The sequence below is a fragment of the Coenobita brevimanus genome, chromosome 112 (genome assembly GCF_032717465.1).
Source record: "Coenobita brevimanus isolate Jiangsu-jjx chromosome 112, ASM3271746v2, whole genome shotgun sequence".
In the NCBI taxonomy this organism is placed as follows: domain Eukaryota; kingdom Metazoa; phylum Arthropoda; class Malacostraca; order Decapoda; family Coenobitidae; genus Coenobita; species Coenobita brevimanus.
The window spans coordinates 5,119,603-5,131,644 of NC_137065.1; positions in this window are offsets into that span (position 1 = coordinate 5,119,603).

A 12,042-nucleotide genomic window follows, 5' to 3' on the forward strand; every position below is an offset into this window, starting at 1 on the left:
GTCTCTGTGTGGACAAAATAACTAAAACAATATTCATCTGATGTAGGCCAAACTTGGTGGATAAGGGTGGATGATCAGGCAAGGACATGACTTACATTTATAAGGACAATAAGTCAAAGGTCAAGGACACGTGGGAAGGTCAACTTAATCAGTTTTTATCCGATTTAAACCAAACTCTGCGGAAGGGTTCAGGGAAAGGCAGCGATAAAGGGATTCAATTTCTATTACAATCAGCCAAAGGTCAAGATAACACGGAAAGGTCAAAGATGGAGATCACATTGAGAGGTGGATCCGATGTGGACAAATGCTGTGGAAATGTTAGGGATCAGGAAAGAATGAAGTAATTCGATTTTGAGCGCAATTGGTTAAAGGTCAAGGTCACGGGGCAATATCAAATGTTCGGCCCTTAATGGCACTCGTGGGATCAGTAGCCATTATTATTATTATTATTATTATTTGAATTTCATACCAAAGAGGTTCTAAAAAAAAATCCATTCTATCATTCGGATGTTTCTAGTTTTACTCATGTTACTGCCACAGCCTTATTCAGTAAAGGAATGGCATCTCATAATGGAGGGGTTAATTACTTTCCTTCATCTCTTCTTTGAATTTCAAGGAGTATCCCCTTGAATTGAATTACGTTTTCTATATATCAGTCCTGTAACAACCAGCTATGGGGGAACATCTCGATTTTCAGGAGTCACAAATGGCATTAATTCACCTTTTACGAGTCAGATATCCTTCGTAATTAGAATTGAATCGTCTAAATGTATTAAAGAGGTAATTTATCGGATTTCTATTGCAGTGTTCCAAGTTTTCAGTGTCTAGGCTCTGCGGTAACTGATACTTTTGCTGGGAAGCTATCGTTCATTGAAAATGGTAGCAGTCAAGGGTTAACTACTGTGTTCACAATTTTGCCATTTTCTGCGGGATATAAGCACTGGGACACACCCTGCCCTAGGGTGGGAGAGAAGGTCCGGATGATAATGATGATGATATAAGCACTACGTAAAATCCGAGAAACACGCAAAGAATTTCTCGATATTTTCAGCACGATGATGTCACACACACACACACACACACACACACACACACATCATCATCTTGTTGGTACGGGTAACTTGTTAAGATGAGGTGAAACTGGAGGGGTTAATTGCAGCACTTTCTTCATCAGAGGGTTAAGCTGAAGGGAATTGCGTAGAGATTGCAATGAATAAATAAATAAATAATAAGTAAATAAGTAAAGTAACCAAAACTGCAGTAATGTTGGTGTTAAATTTCTCGCAGGTGTGGTCTAAGGCAGGTGTTAATTTCGGGCTGACATCTGACTGTTTTACTCAGCCTAAGAAAAAGACTTCAAGCTGGAGGGGTCAGACTTAGGCCCGTATTCTCGTCAGTTAATGAACCTCCCTAACACTCCTTCCCATGCTATTTATTTTACTTATTACTTCTTACTCTTCCTTTCTGTGTCATTTGACTCTTCAGTCCCACTACACTCAACATAACAGCATACATATTGATACTAACCAGCCGTATCCAAAAATAAATCGCTAAGGAATAGGTGCTAAGGAACTCCCCTAACCAACGAGAACACAGAGCCTAGCCATCACCATAGCTGATATACCCTTATCTGACCGAAAATGCTACTTCCCCAGTCTCCATATTGCACGGCTATTCAACTACTCTAGAAGCAGAGCCGAATTATGAAACTCAGATTAACAAAAGGGCCATACATTATTTTACCTGTATTTTTTCCCTCTATCTAAACACTTGTACACAGAAAGAAACGAGAAATTATTACTGCCTTCCACTTACATTTTCCGCTAAATACATAAATAAAAAGGAAAAAGCACCACTTCCTCCTTTATGCTTGTTTGTTTATTTTCGTTCTTCTGAGTCGGTCAAAGTGCCAGACAAAAACGACTCAAGGGCCGGATTTGCTCACGGGGAGCCAGTTGACTAGCCCTGCCGTTATTGAATTCTGGTAGGTTTTAGGAAATTACTGGTGGTGGTGGTGGATGTGGTGATGGTGGTGGTGGTGGATGTGGTGATGGTGGTGGTGGTGGTGGTGGCGATGGTGGTGGTGATGGTGGTGGTGGTGGTGATGGTGGTGGTGGTGGTGATGGTGGTGGTGGTGGTGATGGTGGTGGTGATGGTGTGGGTAGTGACGGTGGTGGTGATGGTGGTGGTGATGGTGACGATGGTGGTGGTGATGGTGGAGCCGGCGATGGTGGTGGTGATGGTGATGGTGGTGGTGGTGATGGTGGTGGTGGTGATGGTGGTGGTGGTGATGGTGGTGGTGGTGATGGTGGTGGTGGTGATGGTGTGGGTAGTGATGGTGGTGGTGGTAGTGATGATGGTGGTGATAGTGATGATGGTGGTGATAGTAGTTGTGGTGATGGTGGTGGTTGTGATAGTGGTGGTGGTCAACCCTTCTTACTCTAACCTGGCCGAAAATTGTCATCTTTCCATCTTGAACACTAAGTTATAACAATAGATAAACACCAGAATATGATGTTAGTCATGAAGAAATGCTATGGATTAGAAGTCGAACCGTAGTTTCGTCTTCTTCTGCCACTGAGCTACGTGATATAAGCTGCAAAATAACGAAAATCTGGACCAAGCTGAGAGCAATCTGGTAGTAGTTGGTACGCCAGGCACATTTGAACGTGAACCCAGTGGACTGCCGGGCAAATACTGTACACCTATCTTCTGTAGTCCACCATCCTCCTGCCGGGGAATCGGAACGGAATTTAGGAACGTTTATTTAATCGGCCATCTCCCCAGCCTGATCATAGCAGTGCCACCCCTTGAAGGAGTCTCTCTCCAGACCTAGAGCTGTTTAGTAAAAAATGTTGCCAGCTACGGAGATATGCCAAGGAAATAATGTATGGATGAAGTATTACCTTGTTCTACCATTAATTAACAGGTAATAGCAAAAAAAAAAAAAAAAAAAAAAGACGCTGAGTGGTCCGAAAATAGCGCTCCACTAGACATTCACCTGGCAGTATCTTGTGTTGTGGGGATGGCTCAGTCTGCTGGTGTGGGCGTGAGGGTGGCGATGGGAGAAGAAAGTGAATAGATGATGCAGGATGGACACTGAAAACAATAAGTCGTCTCCACAACACACAAGAAATCGCCCAGTAGAGTGGAAGAAGAGTGTCTTATATGGACCTCCCTGAACAATGAAAGTGGCATAGAATTGAAGGGGTTACGAAAATACGGTTCATTTAGTATACCTCCCTCTATCTGTCGGTGAAAAAAATGGTGATGATGATGGCGGTGATGATGATGATGATGATGATGAGGAGGAGGAGGAGGAGGAGGATGATGGTGATGATAATTATGTTCATGATGGTGATGGTAACAGATTCTCGTCAGAACGTCTGTAGATACCAAGAATGAATCAGTAAACCACATCATAGGACTGAAGTATTGATATCTTGTATATTAGGGGAGGTGGTTTACACAGCCAATGTAAAATAACCTGATGTTTCCTTGAATAAAAAGCGACCATCTCTGAAAGTGTTAAGGATATAGATCACTCTCTGAAGCAGCGTTTGAGTCTCCGTTCAGTTGCTTTCATTACGCTGAGTGATTTTTAATATTTTTATCTTTGTTGACGCCGGACGTATTCAGTGAAGCGATGGAAGGAGATGGGTTATGGGTTTTCCGAATGGGAAGCGAGGAGGAGAGGAGAGTATGCGGGGGGAAAGAAAAGCATGGGGAATGAGACGTGGAGAGGAGAAAGAGGAGAGTCAGAGGGACGAGGTAGAGGAGAGAGAAAGGTGTGACTATTATATACTGCCAAACGACAAACAGACGACATGCATGTAGATCATACACACTATAGACACGACAGACTTACAAAACTAACAGCATGGTACTTGAATTAAATGCTCAGTGACAAGCTTAGCACGCACACTGGACATATCAAACGCGTTGTCCTAACTTGATGTCCAGTTACAATGCCATTTAACGCTCCTCCTGGTCGGTAAGGCACACGAATGCCACCCGAAATGCTTCTAGCTTTATAATGAATAAGTAAATAAATAAATTAATAATAATAATGATGATAATAATAATTACAATAATAATGATAATAATAATAATAATAATGATGATAATAATAATTACAATAATAATGATAATAATAATAATAATAATAATAATAATAATTATATTAATAGTTCTTGGGCATTACAATAAGTTAGTGATGATCGAGCAGCCACTGAAGTTGTGAAGCAGCCATTCGTAATAAAGACGTATTAACCCAATGGAAATTAGATTTGTTTTTCAGACGCATTTGGGATGAACTAACCCTTATAGAACATGAAAATAGACGGTACAAATTTTTACTCCAAGAATATTCGTCACTACTTTGAGAGGAAGAGAAAACCGATCACGCGTCAGTAATGTCAGCTCTTTCACATTTCTTAGCTAAGTATGCTATTGGATCAGTACGTACAGGTATCTTAACCTAGATAAGGATCACAGTACATGGAGATTTTCTTTTTATCGCTCCAACGTGCGCTACAGGAAATATATAGACATACATAACCAAGGACAAAAGATGAGACAAATTTGTAAATACCTATATGCACAAAAATAACAAAGAAACAGCTAAATATATACTCTACACGAAGAATAACAGGAGCAGGCCCGTACTCAGGAGGCTGAAAGAGGGGAAGAGGCGAGGAGGGAAGCAGGGTGCGAGGATGGGGGGTACCCACATTCAGATCTTCGCATCCTACATACACTTTCATTATCAAAGCATTACCTATTGAAAAAAAAAAAAACCGTATTGATGTAATATTGATGACTTACAGGAAAAAGGGAAAATCATAACTTCAGGGACTACAGTGGATGACATCTGCAATACAGTTAAAATGCATTGGTACTACAAAACTACTTACATTGTGTTTTTCGTATTGGTTCAGGTGATCACTACAGCTAAACCATTTAAGGGAGTTTTAAACAGTGTTATCATCAGTGTTAGATGTTGAATGAAAAAGGCATTTAGAAAAATTAATGGATAGATATATAGACGGATAAACTGATAGATATACAGTAAGAGAGAGAGAGAAAGAGAGAGAGAGAGAGAGAGAGAGAGAGAGAGAGAGAGAGAGAGAGAGAGAGAGAGAGAGAGAGAGAGAGAGAGAGAGAGAGAGAGAGAGAGAGAGAGAGAGTTTGGGGGAGGGGGTGGTAGGGACGCTTACCACCGCCCTCTACTTCTAAATATTCTGACTACAGCCCCGAATCAACATTGTCTATTTCTCTCCTTACCTTACCCCATCACCACCAGGCTTCATCAGACGCTTCGTTGTCCTTCCGGCATATTCGGGTGAATTTTCACTTGGCTAACGAGCATTCACTAAATAAGCATTCGCGAACACTTGTCTATCTATCTATCTATATACCTAGGCTGCTTCCCCCAAGGAAAGGGAGGTAGCCGAGACAGGACGACTCACTCTCCATTTACTCATCCATTCAAACACATTCATTCGCATCTTAGCCCCAAAGGGGAGAACGGACAGATCCTCACCGCATCACACCGCACAAGGGTCAACTGCGCAATGCAAGCAGTGACATCCACAGCAGGGCCCGACAGCAGAACTGGTTTACCCCTGCCACATCATAACAGACCCATCCCCTTACCCGCACCTGACCTGACTAGCTGATCAGACCAAATGCGGGAGAATATCCCCTCAGGGCTGCGTCATCACTTATTCATTCACAATTTCTCTCCATTTATTTCTGTCACGCACAGCCACTCTTCCTTGCTCAACAGACATCCCTCTCGCATCCAGCGCTCTCTTCACACTGTCCATCCATCCTATTCGTGGTCTTCCTCTCAGTCTTACACCTCTCACATCAGATCTAGTTATCTTTTTCACCAATCGCTCATTATCCATTCTCTCCATATGCCCAAACCATTGCAACACCCTCTGCTCAACTCTACCAGCCATCTCCCGAACAACTCCAGTTCTCCTTCGCACTTCATCATTTCGCACTCGATCCATACGCGTCACTCCACACATACTCCTCAGACATCTCATCTCCATTACATTCAAACTTTTCCTCTCTGCTACACCCATATTCCATGTTTCAGCCCCATATAACGCAGTCGGTACCACAACACCCTCATACAGCCTTCTCTTTACATCCATTCTAAGCGAACGACATTTAAACACTTTTTTCATTCCTCCCAGCACCTTTCCTACTTCATTTATTCTAAACTTCACTTCTGCATCTATTCTTCCATCCACAGCAACATGTGACCCTAGATATTTAAAACAATATCCCATAAAAGTTAATCTGCTTGGTTTATTTCGATCAGTCAGTCAATCAATCAGTCAATCGTGTATAAGAATTGCATATGTTTCTGTAGGCATCCATTATGCTTTGGGATTTCCGTGGTAGATGAAGGTTTCAGTATCTCTCTGCAATCCCTCACTATACCAGAGAGTCAGTGGGAGAGAAGGTAGTTGCATGTGCTGGAATTATTGTCATCCATGGGCTTCTGAAGGAGATGATGATGTACCGAAACACATTCGAACATTCATAAAAGCTCGTTCTGGTTCGATTATGCTCGCCTGATCAGTCGCGCATGCTCACAACCACATCCGCTTCTTGTGCTTATGTTCATTCACCAACTGTAAATACACCTTTAGCCACCAACTGACGCACACCCACACACGCACACGGAAATTAATGGTCGCAATACAATAAATAGCCTGTGTAAATAAGAAGCGCTTGGGCGTGCACCCACACACTCAAATAGCAAAACATACACTGCCAGCTCTCCCAAGATACCGCACGTCCAAACATCACAGTTTGTGGAGCTTAATTTCAGCGCTGGAGAATTGGGACATCAGCCTTTTACCTTTTTTAACGAAACAAGCGCTCTCACGGTACATTCTACCACACGGCATAAAAGTGTATAGGTTTAGTCATCACCCTGTGTTGGTAGATCGTATTCTCCATGATCTCTTCATTTCCCTCATTCCTCCCCCTGTTTCCTCACTGACCTCTACCTTCCCCTCTTTCCTCCCTCTTGTTTCCTCCATGACCTCTCCCTCCTCCTCTTTCCTCCCTCCGTTTCCTCCATGATTTCTACCTCCCTCTTTCCCCTTAGTGATAGCCTTTGATGGTGTATACAGGGTTAATGTGGGCGAATTAAAATAAAGAAAAGATTGATTGGCATCAGAATGGGTGAGTGTTAATGATGCCGTTACGTGATCAACTAGTTTATATATTTAGGAAACGAAACGTTACAGCTGACATCACCACTTCCTTGTGTCGGGTATTAAATGTTAATGTTCTCTGGTGTGTGTGTGTGTGTGTGTGTGTGTGTGTGTGTGTGTGTGTGTGTGTGTGCTTGCTTCATTTTTAACAACTTAATGTTTCTCTCTCTCTCACTCTGTGTGTGTGTGTGTGTGTGTGTGTGTGTGTGTGTGTGTGTGTGTGTGTGTGTGTGTGTGTGTGTGTGTGTGTGTGTGTGTGTGTGTGTGTGTGTGTGTGTGTGTGTGTGTGTGTGTGTGTGTGTGTGTGTGTGTGTTTACATCTCTCTTATTGAGATTCTCCAACACCTTTTGTCTGAGTATTTATTATTTACACCAAAGTACTCTTTTTCTTTACTTTTGGAAAATTTTCGGTGTATGTGTTGTTGACAGTGGGATGGACTGGGGTGGACTAAAATAAAATAATGAGCATGTGTAGTTGTGGAGGAGGAGTGGATTGTGAGCGTTTTTAGAAGACTCTGAGCATAGGTAGGGTGCTGGGGCTGTCTGTTTATTTGTGAGAAGTTAGGGGAATGTGTAAGGGTTGAATGTTGTATTTCTTATCTATTTAGCTTATATCGTTATCAGTTTTACTCGAGGAAACTGGGCAGAAATGGTAGAGGGTAGAGAATTTTTTGTCCTTTCACTTACCCTTTGTTGTTAGATTTGAGAGAGAGAGAGAGAGAGAGAGAGAGAGAGAGAGAGAGAGAGATAGTGTGACAGCAACCGAAGTGAAACAAAAATTCACTGAAAAGATATAATTCTCGGTACACTCATTCTACTTCCTGACTATTGTATTCAGCTCTGGGTATTTTTCTGAAATAAATACGCGCACTGCGAATTGTCTCTCCCCGAGCTGAGATGCTGGAGCTGGGGGCCTTCATGTGGTGGCATCGTGCAACTAGGCGGCTCGACTGCCTGGTTGCACAAACGGCCCTCATCAACCACCCTATCCCTCTACAGAAGGATGTGGACTGCAAGACAAGGCCAGCTTAAGCCTGCAGTCCACCTGGTTCACATTCAGTTGAGCCAGTGGATGCAACTACTGCTACTACTACTACTACTATTACTATTACTATTATTACTTCTACTACTACTAATACTATTACTAGTGCTGCTACTGTCACTATGACCACCACCACCATCACCATCACTACTACTATTACTACTACTTTTCCTGCTGCTGCTGCTGAGAATGATGCTACATGTACTACAGCTACTACTATTTCTACTACTACTACCCCAAGCTGAACAAAATCGACTGGATAACAAGAATGAAATGGAGAAGGGAGCAAAGGTTGAAAATAAAACTATACGTTGCTGCTGATTGAAATATTGGACACTCAAGACTTATTTAATGACTTACAGTACTATAGCGCATTTACTTTGACCTGGCAAACATCTCTAACCCCTTTCAGTTCAGTTGATGGACAAGAGTAGTTAGACTGAAGGATAAATTTCAATAGTAACCAAGGAGACTCGTTCCTGCTTCATATCTAAGGCTCCTAGAGTTTTACGGAACCACGATTTACAATTCCAGTTGTGGGAGTGGCCCAGTTCCATCAGATGAAAAAAAAAAAAGCTACTATAGTCAGATCTTCTAATACCAAAAACACTTCACAAAACCAAAGAGATAAAATGGTAATAGTCAACCGTCTTAAGGCGCCGGGTCCTGAGGCTAGGCTACAATACTTAAGTACAGAGGACTGACCGACGTCCGTTGTAGCATTTGACATGACAGATAAATACTGAGACACCAATGGGATATTCGACATGTTGTGCATATGGCTCGAGCAGACTCCAAGTCGAGTACTGTACCACTAGACCACAGGGCATCTCTTATGTTTTACTCACAGACAAACAACACCAAAGCGAGAAGTGACATTTTTATAAACGGACTGGTTCATACATTACGCATCTCGATTATCGTGTGTCGTGGGCCACCTGATGCAATGAAACAGTTAACAAGTGTCCTCCTAACCGTGAACGAGCTCCTATTAACAAGCACCGATAAATAACATGATCCAGTCTGTGTTTGCGAGTTAAATGATAAAGACGATCGTAGTGAAAGGGTTAATGAAGTCAGTACCTATTATTTGTACGCCACTGCGTTTCTCTTAAGCTGAATAACATAGAGACAGCCCGACTAAAGTGCAAAAAATGAGTTTGTAGTGACGGTTTCAAAGACGTTCTAGTGAAGTTATTAAAACTGTAGATATATATGCTAGTGGTGAAGGAGGGAAACGAGCGCCTTGGTGCTCAAGTGGTTAACAAGCCCCGGGGCCGACAAATGAGGTGATCCAGTCGGTGTAGGCGGGTACCCTGGTGTAGACTCCTGGGTTGGCGGCGCCGGCGCACCCATCACCATAGCTCACAATGCCAAATGCCGCCCAACAACCGTCACACAGCCTCGTCACAAAGGCACCGCCGCTGTCACCCTGTTGGTTAGGTTGGGGTAGGTTGGGCTGGGTTAGATTACGGTTGGGTGGATTATGTTGGGTTGGGTTTAGTTGGGCTGGATTGGGTTTGGTTTGGTTGAGTTGCACTGGATTAGGTTCTTCAGATTTGCTCACGTTACGGTGCATTGGACTAAGGTCATTGGGTGTCTTTTGGTTAGGTTGAGTTGGGTTGCGTTAGGATAGGTTAGGCTAAGCTAGATTAGGATGGGCTGGGTTAATTTAGGCTGAGTCTGGTTAGGTTCGTTCAGCTGGGTTACGTTAGGATTAGTCAGGTTAGGTTAGACTGGGTGAAGTTGTGTTGCATTGTGATAGGTCGGGTGCTAAAATAAGTGGGTTTAGGTTAGGTCTGGTTTTGAATAGATTATGTTACGCTATATTGGAATGCGTCTGGTTGAGTTAGCTTAGTCTAAGTTAGTTAGGTTAGCTTAAGCCAAGACTGTGTTGAGTTAGACCAGATTGGGTTAAGTTAGGTTAGTAGACTCGGATCTGTGACCACGGTGCCCACTTGTTCCCACCGACCATCAGGTGGTTCTATGAACAGAGGGTCGCTGCTGCCACCTTTTGATGTGTGACACAGTTGCGTTAGGTATGGAGATTGGGTGGAGGTTTTACACGTGAGGAGGTATGGTGGATTTGGTAGGTGGGGAGGTGTGATATGTGTGAGGGTGTGATCGAAGAAAAAATATGACAGGTATGGAGTATAGCTGGGTTGGAGGCATTACACATGTGAAAGTGTAACTAGAGAGACAGCGTTGTCCCACTTTTGTACGTGGGACAGGGTGGCAAATGCGAAGGTGTGGTACAAGTCCCAGGTGTAGAATTACAAAAGGTGTGGAGAACTAGCAAGGCTGGCAGCCTTCAAGACTGGTCCATACTAATTTACTGAATATGGTGTGACGTATGAATATATAAAAAGTGTGAAAATAAGGCAGGCATGGAAATGTGGCTCGTGTATGACAGCCATGGAAGTGTGACCGGTGTGGTTTGTTGTGGAAATGTGACACATGTGTATCGAGCATCGAGATCTACGACAAGTGAAACAGGTGTTGACGATGCTAATGATGTAGGAATATGACAGATTAAGATTTAGAACAGGTGTATATACTGCTATGGTGAAACAGAATGAGGTAAAACAGGGTGTATGGAGGTATGAAAGGAGTCGAAACTTTACCTGTGTGGGGCTGTAGTATGTGAAATAACAGGTGTGGAAATGCAACAGTTGTCAAGGTGAGAAAGAAGTTAAGGTGAGGCAGGTATGAAGGAAAGAGAGTCATGGAAGGAAAAGCAGATATGCAGGTAAGACAGATACCAAAGTGAAACACACATAAAACAGATGTGAAGACGTGACAGACATGTACGTAGGTAAGGTATGAAAGTCGGGAAAAAGAAAAACAGGTGGAACAGTAAGACATGTATGGTGGTCAGACAAGCATGAGGGTTAGATAATATGCAGGTATGAGAGGTGGGAAAATCAGGGTCAAAAGAAACAGGTGTGAGAGTAAGAGAAACATTGAGATGAGGCAGGTATAACAATCATTCTATATTAAAAAAAATGTGATGGAAACAAAAGAATATGTCAAAACCCACCGGACAAACATCTTTCGAGGCAGTAACGGTACAGACGACTGTGGAGGTGTCAGCAGGGAGTGCCACAAGCTGTGGACACTGCTCGATGGTGATCACGTCTAGAGCCACCTCCCAAAATATCGGCAAGAACGGGAAGTAGGCTGAAGGAGAGAAAAGTGGTACATGTGATAGAGGAAACGGAGGGAGGAAAGACGGAGAGGTATAGGGAGGGGTATATAAGTCAATGAGGAGAGAGATGAAGGAAAGAGATAGATAGAAATCGTGGGGGGCACGGAGGGAGGAAAGAGGGAGAGGTAGCAGTCACGGAGGAAACAGAGAAAGGAAAGAGAAGCGGAGGTCAGGGAGGAGACGGAGGGAGGAAAGAGTGGACAGCAGAGGTCAGTGAAAAAAACGGGGAGGAAAGTGAGGAAGGTAGAGGTCATGGAGGAAAAGGAGGGAGGAAAGAGAGGGAGGCAGAGGTCATGGGGGAAAAGGGGGGAGGAAAGAGGGGACAGTGAAGGAAATAGGAGGTTGAGGTTACTGAGGAAAAAAAGAGGGATAAAGGGAGAAGCAGAGAGAGAGAGAGAGAGAGAGAGGAGAAGAAGAAAAAGAAGAAATGTACCAAAGCTTACAGCACACCACCAGCAAAGATATTCACAGCAAAAGGTCTCAGAATCGTACCACAGTGAAAGCAGTACTAAGCTTATATCAACAGCAATATCAGCTTCCCCCAG